This window comes from Pimephales promelas, chromosome 1 (genome assembly GCF_988280905.1).
Source record: "Pimephales promelas chromosome 1, fPimPro1.hap1.1, whole genome shotgun sequence".
In the NCBI taxonomy this organism is placed as follows: Eukaryota; Metazoa; Chordata; class Actinopteri; order Cypriniformes; family Leuciscidae; genus Pimephales; species Pimephales promelas.
In genome coordinates, this window is record NC_142769.1 from 30,877,321 (window position 1) to 30,888,791 (window position 11,471).

At 39.3% G+C, this 11,471-nt stretch overlaps 1 long non-coding RNA gene across 1 annotated transcript in view; it reads left to right on the top strand.

Moving 5' to 3' along the window:
* The window catches only part of LOC148998451 (uncharacterized), a 77,221-nt gene extending 66,959 nt beyond the window's left edge, over nt 1-10,262 (top strand). Inside the window, exons 2-3 of the long non-coding RNA XR_016159774.1 lie at nt 9,023-9,138; nt 9,787-10,262. This is a non-coding gene — a long non-coding RNA (uncharacterized LOC148998451). The remainder of the gene's footprint in view (nt 1-9,022; nt 9,139-9,786) is intronic.
* Nucleotides 10,263-11,471: the final 1,209 nt, after the last annotated feature.

The following is an 11,471-nucleotide window of genomic DNA, read 5'->3' on the forward strand; positions in this document are numbered from 1 at the left end:
TTATAAATCTAATGTATTTATTTAGATATAGGGTTGCCGGGATTTTAAGCTGAATTATTGAACTTGTGTGCAAGAGTGAAAGCGCATTGTTATTTTCTTTAAGGAAGATAGAAAGAGAGATGTTCAGTACAAAGCACCCATGCTCTAACCTGCCAACACTAATATTTCATCTTTCACTCCTCTTTCTGTACCTGTCAGCACACATCTTTCAGATGTATCTTTAATTTTACACACACACACACACGCACACACACACACACACACTGAATTCTATCAGTTAAATGTTTAATTTACGTGTAGAATAGCCAGCTGAGCCAACAACCAGGTTTTATTCTGTTTCCCCCTGTGGAGACATGCACAGAATTTAGGACTAGATTTCTTTATCATTTGGTTGCAGCACAGAACTGTTTGATTTTAGTCATTGTATGCTTTAGCAGAAGTTGATTACAAATATTGAAATACTGGACGGATAAGCATGACACTTCAAAATGATAGTTTTATCTGTGTTCTTTTCACTTTATAAAAACAGTATATTTCCTTATTGAACATTTTTATGAAAGAGGATACATTTATTTGGCAAGGATGCATTAAATTGCTCAAAAGACTTTTATTATGTTACAAAAGATTTATATTTCAAATATAAATGCTTCTGTCTTTTAATAGTTATTTTAAACTTCATTTTCATCAAAGAATTCTGAAATTTGTTTTATCATGGATTCCACCAAAAAATATTTAGCACTGATAATAATAAGACATGTTTCTTGAGCAGCAAATCAGCATTATTAACACTGAAGACTGGAGTAATTCAGCTTTGCCATCACATGAATAATTTGCAAACATAAAATTATGAGAAAATAGTCATTTGAATGTGTTATAATATGAAACCGTATACTGTAAACTTTTTGAGTATACGTGTGGTGTGAATATAGATTTTGTCTATGCATACTTATTTTGGTGGTTTTGGTCAAACAGTCATTTCCAGCCTAGCAAAACAGCTACTTTCAATTGTAACCATTTCTCTTCTTTCTGTGTTTTTGTATATATATAAAAAAAGACTTTCCTGTGTTTATTCTGGTGGTAAAAAAGGGCTACAGCTTGTGATTCCAAGACAAATGTTGCTTGAAGAACTTAATGGATGATGTTGCACAAGCTACAAACCTTTTATATTTTTACTTTTATATAAAAAATACTGTTGAGTTTTCCCCACTAATTTTAAGGGATTTATGGAATTTGATAAGTAAACTGAAAGAAATGTAGAACTGCACAGTCAGACAAGGGATTATGTTCAGTGATGTAAACTGGTGTGGATGAGTGTGTGGTCTTGTCTGTGAAGTGTTTATCAAGTGTGAGTAGAAAGGGTTCAGTGGAACACTAAACCGTAGCATATGGATGGATTGTACTAGAGAGGCTAGTGATGTAACAGGAGAAACAAGTCAGAGCAGAGTAACAGAGAAACATTTTTTTCTTTTCTTGAGTTCAGAATGATGAAATAGGATCCGTTATTCTCCTTACTGTTATTCTCCCTCCGAAGTGATGACATGAAAACAGAACACCCTCATGCACCCCAAATATCTGCCAACCTTCTACATCAATTCATGCTCTTTCCATTCTTAACCAGTCTAACAGGTCAAAGTTAAAATGCACCCATGCATGCAGAAAGACACTCCTCCTGTGACGAATCAGACATTTGAGGCAGATCCATTTGCAACAATTTAATAAGCAGTCTCAAGCAAACATAAAGTGTTTCAGTAGAAGGATAACAACGCTGACATGCTTGTAAGGTCCGGACAGGAGTCCAGGGCAGTGGCCAAAACTCAGGGTCAGAGACGGACTTGGTTCAGGACGGGCAGCAGACAACAGGAAAAATCGGAGATGGGCTAGGTTCAGGGCTGGCGGCAAGAATCAGAGTTGAGGATCAGGCAACGGTCACTAGGCAGGCTGCGGACAGTCAGGTTCCGTAACACAGACATTCGGGGAAACTAGAGAGCGTTCGGACATGAAAAACGGGGTGAGACAATACTTTGCACTGGGCACTGAGTTAACGAGGCACAGTTTGGGGACTAGAGTTCATACAGAACAATTGTAGTGCAATCAGAGCATAATGATCCCCACTAAACTGAAGTATGAGACACTTCAAACGCATTCAAGAGAGAGAGTGTCAGTGACGCATCCAGTATGTCATTGGCCTTGACCCAGGAACGTTCCTCTGGACCAAAGCCCTCCCAATCTACCAGATACTGAAGTTGCCCACCACGGCATCTAGAGTCCAGTAGATGATGTACTCGGTAAACCTCCTCACCCTCTAACAGGATATGCTGGGTAGCAGCATTCTCAGATTCCTCTCTCCACTCTACAGAACGGACAGAGGCTTGTTTGAGCAGGGAGACGCGAAACATTGGTGCAATGCGTATGTGTCAGATTAAGGCGAAACGACACAGGGGTGATTTGACTGATGATCTTGAATGAATCTGAAATTACCTAAAAATTTCGGACTGAGTTTCTTGCAGGGTTGTCTGAGGCGTAGATCTCGTGTGGATAGCCACACCCATTGGCTGGTTGTGTACTCTGGGCCTGCCCTGTGATGACGGTCAGCCTGTTCCTTGCCATGTCTTACATCACGCTGGAGATGAGCATGGGCCAGGTGCATCATCCACAGCAGGGACACTTTTGGAAAAGGAGTCATCCCTGTGCAGTGCTTGAGTATGGAATTTTGTGCATATTCAGCCCACACGAGGTAGTGGTACCAATCCCCCCTGTGGCAGTATGAACAAAGGAAGCAGAAGGAAATCTCCTGGTTGAGATGTTCAACTTGCCCATTGGCCTGGGGATGATACCCAGAAGTAAGACTCACATTGACCTGAAGTTTCTCAAAGAAGGTAGTCCAGACACAAGAAGTAAATTGAGGATCTCTGTCAGACACAATATCTTCTGGTAATCCATAAAATCAGAATACAAAGTTTCATAGATGTTCAGCCGTCTACAGAGCTGTGGGCAGCTTGGTGAGCAGAATGAGCCGGCATTCTTTAGAGAAGCGGACAATGACAGTGAGAATTGTGCCCTGGTGAATGTAACCCTCTGAGGGAGGCAGATCCGTGATAAAATCAACAGCAATATTGGACCAAGGCCGTTGAGGAATAGGCAGAGGTTGAAGAAGGCAAGCTGGAAGCAGACGAGCGGATTTATGGGTGTTACAGATATGACAGCATTGAATGAATTTGCTTGTGTCTCGAGAGACCGTGGGCTGAATGGTGGCAGTGATTCTGGGATTCCCGGAGCTAGTAAGGGCATGCACATGTTTTTCTATCTTGTCTCAAAATGTTTCTGGCACAAAGATTCTCCCAGGAGGACAGTCCGTAGGTATCTCCGTAGGTCAGAGAACGGGATCAGCGCAGATAACAGGTTCAGGAGCCAGAACAGCTGCTTGTGGTTCTTGTGGTCTGTGAACGGGTGAGTAGCTCCCTCGAGCCAGTGGCGCACCTCCTCAAATGCTGATTTCATGACTAATAGTTTGCAGCCTCCGACATCATAATTTCTCACTGCTGAGCTCAACTTCCTGGAGTAGAAGGCGCAGGGATACAGCTTGGGAGGATGGCCCTGATGCTGAGAGAGCACCGCTCCTAGTCCGGTGTTCGAGGGATCCACCTCCACCACAAAGGGCAACTCTGGGATAGGATGGTGCAAGATGGGAGCTGAAGTGAAACTGACTTTGAGTTGCTTAAAAGCCCGGGAAGCATTTTCACTGTAAAGAAGTCGATTCGTGCCCTTCCGAACCAGGGCTGTTCAAGGGCTTGCCACTGAGCTGAATCCCCTGATGAAAAGATGGTAGAAATTAGCAGCTCCTTCAAAGTGGAGGGTTGGCGCCAGTCTACCACTGCTTTAACCTTATTCTCATTCATGGCCACTCCCTTTGGGCTGATGACGTATCCCAGGAAGGTTGTGGAGGTTTGATGGAAGTCACTTTTCTCTATCTTGGCGTAGAGTTGGAACTGGATGAGTCTTTCAAGTAGATCTCGGACATGCTGGATGTAGGCTTCGTGGGTGTCTGAATAGATCAGAATATCATATATGTAGACGATTACACTTCGGTGGAACAGATCACGGAAAACATCATTGACAAAGGATTGAAAGACAGTTGGACTGTTTGAAAGCCCGAAAGGCATAACGAGATATTCATAATGCCCAGTGCTCATAATGCCCAGAGATAGTGGAGAATGCAGTCTTCCATTCGTCCCCTCTCTTTTTCGAACCAGGTTTTAGGCAGAGTGTATGTCTAGCTTTTTTTAATATTTGGCCGTGCCAAGGAGCTCTAGAGCGGCAGGTACCAGATGCAACGAGTAACGGAACTTAACTGTGCATTCATGTAATGATCTGTAGTCAATAAAAGGTCGCAGTTCTCCATCATTCTTATTAACAAAGAAGAAACCAGATGACTTTGGGGAAGTAGAATGACGAATGAACCCCTTTGCGAGCTCCTCTTCGATGTACTTTTGCATGGCTTCAGTCTCAGGTTGGGACAGTGGGAAGATGCTGCCTCTGGGTGGTGTGGTACCAGGTAAGAGATCAATGGCATGATCATATTCACAATGAGGTGGTAACCTGGTAGCTTTGACTTCACTGAAGGCTTCGGCTAGATCGTGGTATTCGGCTGGCAGAAGGGATTCATCTCAGGGCTCGGAGATACTTCAGGACAGAAAGGGTTTGACGGTAGACAGACACCTCAAAAAACAGCTATCTCCCCAGCTGTCCATTCGTCCACTCCAAATGAGGGTTCTGGTTCCTTAGCCAGAGTAGACCCAGAATTACCAGCATGCGAGGAACTTGGAGAATGTAGAAATGGATTTTCTCATGATGAAGCAGACCAGTACTTATGTGAAGTTCTTGTGTCATGTGTGTGTGATGCAGCCTGTGCCAAGTGGGCGTCTGTCAGCTTCAACTGAAAGCGGGGATGTGCAGTTAATTAGAGCCATCTCGTGGACCTGGGCAAAATCTTTAGACATAAAATTCCAGACTGTCCCAGAGTCAACTAAGGCTAAAGTATTAACAGGTGTAGGTCGTCGAGGGCAGTGGAGACAAAAGTGACCAGCTCCTTCGCAGTACATGCTTTATTTCAGGGTCCCTCTCCTCCTTGGATATGTTTGAGGCGTTGATTTGCATGGGTTCGTAGGCATCATTGGAGGTATGTGAAGCAGGTGGTGCAGAGATGACGCACAAAGCGCTCATTGAGCGGAGGCTGGAGCGATGTGAGCGATGTTGTCAATCTGGATGGTGAGATGGACAAACTGATCAAAGTCCTTTCCCTCGTAACGACAGGATTGATTCGAGCTGCCGGAGTTCAGAATGTGAGCGCGTACTCCAAGGTGGGTGTCTTTCCATGCGTGAGCCCCAGGAGAAGATCCTCAGCTCTTTTACTCTTCTTGGCATGTTCAAAAACCGCTTGGAAACATTCCAGGAATTCTCTGTAAGATGAAAAGGTGGATCCATTCAATCTCCAGACCGCAGTGATCCACTCCAAGTGAGTAATGAACATACAAATGCCATTTTGCTCGCATCTGTGGCGGTAGGGAGGTCTGCTGGGCGAGATACAGAGAACATTGCAATATATATTGCTCACAGCATTAAGTGAGTCTGGAAAAAAAAAAAAATTGTAAACCTTAACTTCCTCAAGGGGAGCTGCCTATGATAGCAAACCCATGGCTTTTATCATTCCATCTACCTTCTTGTTCCAGCCATTCTGTTGCCATACTTTGTCCAAATGTGCACCTTAGCTCTGATGAGACTAGCCTGATATTCATATAGTATTTAGTATACAGAATCTATGTGGTGTGGACATTTGACACATTTAGTTTGTAAATCCTAAATAAAGATACGCCGTCTCCAAAGACAGCTAAATACAGTATATACACTCTAACACACCATTGATTCCAATATAACACTGAACTCACTCAATAACTCTTCTGAAAGAGTCCAGGGAGAAAAGAATGAACTTTTTGCACTATACATCATTGACAGCTGTGAAATCTCTTAATGGATTGCACTAATTTGATTGCTACCAGCACATTCCCCAGAGATGCTGGGGGAACAGAATAGTCCCTGAGTGATTTGTTGCTTTTCTGCATTCTGGAGCTCAGATAATAATTCTGTCCAAAAAACATAACTCAAACTATAAGTGGGGTGCATGGGGGCAGAAAGAGGTAAAGAAAAAGATGGAGGAAAAAGATATAAACAGAGTGAAAAATATGTACTTAGAGAGAAACAGAAGTGGGGAAGTGGAGGAGTATGTTAGCCAAAGGGAGTTTTCTTTCAACACGGTTTCTTAATGTTGAGTTTTGGGCCTTGAGAGAGTCAATAAACAATAAACCTCATTCTGCCCCTCACTCTATTAACACTTTTTTTTTCTTTTCTTGTCCTGTTGTCTTCTTGAAAGCGCAACAAATTAATTCATCATAATTAGGAGGTAAAAAGGTACAGTCTATAAACGGTTTGAATTATCAAGGAGGATATGGCATCCTAGACATGTTCATTGCCACAAAGGTACAGTAGACATCAATCTAATCCTTTAACAATGTTTTATCACTTGTTATAGAAATTACTCCATTACACTGACCTCCTTTTTTAAACTGACTTCCATGAGTTTTAAAAGTGCATAGTATTTGTAAAAAGGTTTTAGAATTATTTAGTTAAAGCCACTTTGTCATGTTGATTTGCCATATTGTAATTTTCTTTGTGAAGACTTAATTTGACCGATGATTTAAACAGTAAATGCAGAAATAATGCGTAGCTTGATGAAATGGAATGGAAGTTTTCAGTGCAATTTCACACAATCTTCAGTGCATGCTATCATGGAGGGATTTCAATCAGAATTGATTATTTGTGTTTACAATTTTTATTGCAACGGTAGATTCTACAGTAACTCTTTATGCACTTTTATTTTCTTCTTTTACAAACAGTTTGTCAATAGCAGCACCTGTGAATTGGCATTCAGCAATCAACACTATGGCTGCAGGTTCAGTGTATTGCTACATGAATAATGTTTTTGGAACGACAGCATAGTTTAATCATGCAAATGATTGGGTATGGCCGCACATTTGACTTGGGGGATTCAGTTTTCATCCGGTGTTCCAGTATGTTTATTTGAATAGGCTAAACTGTTATTATTTGCACTGAAACAAAGAGTTTCATTTCATGAAACTGTACTTGCAACACAATTTCAATTTTTGTTTTATTGAGAAACAGGTTTGGCACCTGTGAATCCCTCATGGTTTTTAGTCTCAGAATTGCCAAACTGAGTTTAAAGATTTATAGATTTCTGACCATACATCAGACCTGTGTCCTAATTTCATTTTATGACGGTCTCTCAAAAGGAGAACTTTAACAACCCAATGTCATGGTGCAGAACAGTATGATTCAAGCAAATGTTTCTAGAGAAACAGTGAAGTTTGCAAGTAGCGCTGGAGAGTTTTAAAGATTCTTTATTTAACACATTTTATCAAACTGGACAAGGGTAATAGCACATTGTCTTCCTCACAGGATTCACTGATAACATTAGCATACAATTACAGTAATGGTTTTGACGTCATAACACATTTTTTTCAATTTTGATTCCTCATTATATGATCTTATCTATAAACTGATTTTATAAAATTGATTGTTATTTGTTTCTTTATCATACCAACCCCAAACATTTGTATATGAAATTGTATAAGATTTTTTAAATGTTTTTGAAAAAATAAAAGTCTCTACCGCTTACCAAATTACTTTGATCAAAAACATGGTCAAAACAGTAATATTTTTATGAATAATATTTTTATAATATTATTACAATTTAAAAGAACTGTTCTCTTTCAGTCGCTCACATTCGAAGTAACGTAATTGTGATTACCTCCTTCAGGGAACGAGGGTTACCGAGACATTTTCTGTTTTGCTATATTTTAAGATGAAATTGAATCCTGTGCTGGAAACACTGAATTTTCTGCATCATTACTCCAGTCTTGAGTAATGCTCAATTGCTGTGAGTATTTGTAGATTTGCAGGAAATGATTAATTGTTCATCTGTCCTAGATTTGTTTTTTTTTCTGACCCTGTTATCCTACTACACACACACACACACACACACACACACAATTTTGGGTTTTCATGTTTTATGGAGACATTTCATAGACATTAAACAATTATTTTTATACTGTATCTTTTATATCATAAAACTGTATATTCTATGTGACCTACCCCTAAACCTTTCATTACAAAAGTTATCTGCATTTTTTACTTAAAAAAACTCATTCTGAATGATTTATAAGTGGTTTTCCTTATAGAAAACATCAAAAAAGGTCTCCTATAGGACATGGATTTCAAATATTGCCATCTATGTGGGGACATGTTTAATGCCCCCCACACACAAACACACATCAACTTCAGTCAAAAAGACACCAATACTAAAGCACACTTCACTTGTTACGTATTCACACAAAAGCAATTCAACCAAGCAAGGCCATTTTCTTTAAGGAAGCAGTGCCTTGTTAAAAAAAAAAATTAGGATGAATAAACTATAACATTATAAAAAAAACACTGTAAAACAAATATTAATTATTAATATTGTGAAGTTACACTGTCCAGCTGTAGACAGAGGTTCAGAAGGACACAGTATATTGTTATGTTTTGAGCATAAAAATGTGTTATTTATATATAAAATGTTAATATTTATATATAATATAAATTATGTATAAATATACATACAATATATACATGCACATATTTCTTAAATATATACGTGCATGTGTGTGTATTTACAGAATAATTATACGCAGTATACACATATATATTATGTTAACACAAACTTTTATTTTGGATGCAATTAATCACGATTAAGCCCAGCACTAGTCTTTATATATTATTGTGAAAATTATTCTAATTGATATTGTAAGAAAATAGAAACCGTGTTAACATTTACACTTGACTGAAAAAGAAACAGAGAGGGGACTACACTTCCTCATTTCAGAACACTTACACACCACTGTTTCATCTGCAGACTGAAAACCAGCCCCAACTTCTCATGAAGACCATTTACTGTCCAGTCACGGCTCATCAAGTGCAGTCATGTTATGGAGTACAGGAGCTTCCAGTCCAGAGTCCTCTGATACCCAAGTGAGAGCATGCTGTGTCACAATGGAAACAAACACACTCAGGCTTCATGCCGTGTGGGTATGACCAAACACCATACGTGTGATATGAAGTCATCTGATACCAAAATATCCTCTGACACAGATACTCATGTGGTCATCACACCCTGTCTTCTTTACAGTGTTTGCCGGGAATTCACAAAAGTATGTCAGTAAATATGCAGATTCAAAATTATTGATAGCTGGAATCATTTTATAGCATCTGTATGATTTCATTAACTTTTCAAATATACAGACACAAGCACCCTGTGGACGTTTGGAAAAAATCCCCTTTCACACGCTCACTTGTTCAATTCCTCCACAGAATAACAATGTCCAACAGTGCAACGTACATCCACCACTGTTGAATGTTTGACAGTTTCACCACACCACCAATTGCAGAATGAATTGTGTTCGAATTTTTAGATAATCATAGTTCTGAAAACTAAAAGCATTTCAAATCTGTATTTAAAAAAAAACAACTTTCTCACACTTTTTAAAAATAATAATAAAAATAAACCTGGGACATAAAAGTGTGCACAGTTGAAAGAACACCCCGAATTATCATATCAAACTAATCAAACTATTTTCCTCCTTCTTCACAGTTTTCATTCTTTATTTCTTTTTCTTGCAGTCCTACCACCAGCACCCAACCGTATAGGGCTTCAGGTAAGTGTTTTATTTGTTTTTGAATTCTTGTAGCATTAAAATTAAGAACATGAGCTCATAACTGATATGATGACCCGCATCAGACACTGAACTTCAGTAAACAGTGGAATTGTGGAGGGGGTGACCTGCTGATGTCATCAGGACAGAATGTGTCATGATCATGAGGCTGTCATCAACAGCAATGTGAAGACCTTCTACAAAATAACTGTAACTCTTCCTAATAATCACTTATCACGTTCAGAGTAAACAAACCAGTGGCGATTTTGAATTGTGGCCTACCCCATCAAAAGTTGGCTATTTTCCAAATAGAAGTATGAAATAATTTAACTTTATAGCTTTATTTATAGCTAAAATAATGATTAAATGCAAGTTTCCATGGACAATTGCAGGCGATTTCCTAGTTCTCCCTCTCCCTATAGGTGCATATAGGTGCATAGACGCTGAGTTGATAAAAAAACTCTAAATTGGATATCCCAATTGTACTGCAAGAAACCGAAGCTATATGAATCCAGGCAATATAACTCTGTTTTAACCAGAAGTATTCTGTCATCTCAGACTAATATTGCATGGAGGACATGAAAAGGTACGAATATTTTCTCTGTTTATAGTTAAAAAAATTATACCTAAGCCTGTTTACTGACATACTTGACAGAAAAAGGTAGAGCCATTTTATTGTGTTTTTCATGAAATTAACAAAAAATTATATGATCAATAAGTCATGGCAAGTTGATGTAAGTGGACATTTGTAAGGAAGGACTACATGCTGACGGTGCTCTGGGAGTACAGGCTAGCTATCTCTCATGAGTTGAAGAAGGCTATCAATATCTGATTTACCTCTATTAAAAGATGTAATGCTGCCTTGTTTCCTATCGAAGACGTTCCTGAAGCTTGGGACAGAACCTAAATGACAGAGGAAGGCTATTAGGGGGATAGCAGCAAAGACTAATGGTTTTGGTTAAAGAGAAATCGCAGTTGGAATCCGTGTTCAGGTGAAGGCTGAATTGGTCTTCGCTGCCCCGCTCAGGAGGGGGGAGATGCTCATGACCCTGAGAAACCTACAAAAAATGCTGTGGGATTTCCATATACCAACGCTCTGACCACGCAGTCGGCTACTTTGAAGCTGCAGTACGTTATTTTTTTATTGGTAGTTTGGCGTGCAATTTTCATACTCATCCACCCATCCTGTTTAATGAAAGCCCACCCACTTAAACATTTCTGGCCTCGTCCCTGGAACAAACCTAATCCCCATCCTTCTGTTTTCTAACTTATACATCTTATCTTTCTCTGATGAATGCTGATGGTTAAGATATAGAACTCCTCCCTTATGGTTCTGGACTTCATCTTCGACGAAAACATTAATACAAAAAGAGAGATATTTAGAATTACTATTAGATAAGGCGGAGAAGAACGCTAAAATATTTATGTGTATTTACTTGTAATATTGTGTATTAATCTATATAAATGTACAATGTTAAAGTATCTTCTTTTGTGTTCCACAGAAGAAAAAAAGTCATACGCCTATATGGAACAACATGAGTGAACAATAACTTTAAGGAATGTGGAATAGTTTATTGACCCCTCTGGGATCTGCACTGCAGTGTATCCAGTGTGTGGTTGTGTATTTACTGTATGTGTCTGTGTTTTTGTGTG